The sequence below is a fragment of the Galeopterus variegatus genome, unplaced genomic scaffold (genome assembly GCF_000696425.1).
Source record: "Galeopterus variegatus unplaced genomic scaffold, G_variegatus-3.0.2 Scaffold216, whole genome shotgun sequence".
Taxonomy (NCBI): domain Eukaryota; kingdom Metazoa; phylum Chordata; class Mammalia; order Dermoptera; family Cynocephalidae; genus Galeopterus; species Galeopterus variegatus.
Genome location: NW_007726327.1, coordinates 851906 through 852867, shown reverse-complemented (window position 1 = coordinate 852867; position 962 = coordinate 851906).

Below are 962 nucleotides of genomic sequence, written 5' to 3'. Positions count from 1 at the left end.
GCCTGATCCGCTCAGAGGTTGGTTCAGGAGAACTGTTTCTGCTGTACTTTAGCTAATGTAACTGAGTTTGCTTGGCTTCTGTGACAGCCACACTGCTCCATTGGGGTCGCACTGAGAATCAAGTTGGGTAAAAACACCAGATTGTTGTAAACTGAAATACTTCAATTCAGAGCAACTTCTGTCCCCTGTAATTTTACCTTTGTACCATCTTTTTCAGTTTTGTGCGTTTTGCTTGTTTTTTGAGAATGTTCACTAAAGATTTTGCAGTACAATTCTCTGTGTTGGTTTTAAGGCAGGCTTTCAGTCTGTTGACTACAATTTATGTCCTGACCATGGGACAGCAGCATTATATGTGATGTTGCTAAAGGCTTGTAGATTTATTTGGGATAATCTTCCCGTCCACAGTGAAATCAAGGAGAATACACAGGAAGAATGAGCCATTTGTGGGTTTTATCTACATGGCAGATGTGTGGCCTTGGGTAGGTTATTGGAGGTTTAGTTTTCTAATAATTTGATAGAATTTTTAATATCAGTCTTGATCACATCACAGGGAATTTGGGAGAATGATTCAAATAATAGATGTAAACAAAATAAGTCACACAGAAAGATAAATACTGCGTGTTCTCACTCATACGCAGAAGCTAAAAAAGTTGATCTCATGGAAGTAGGGAGTAGAACTGTGGTTACCAGAAGCTGGGAAGTGGATGGGAGGGGGATAGGGAGAGGTTGGTTAAAAATGGTTAAACGGGTGCAAAATTACAGTTAGATGGAAGGAGTAAGTCCCAGTGTTCTATAGCACTGTATGCTGACTATAGCCAACAACAATTTATCGTATGATTTCAAACAGCTAGAAGATGTTGAATATTCCCAACCTAAAGAAATGGCAACTGTTTGAGGTGAAGATGTGGTAATGACCTTGATTGGATCATTACACGTTGTGTGCATATACCCAGATATCACAC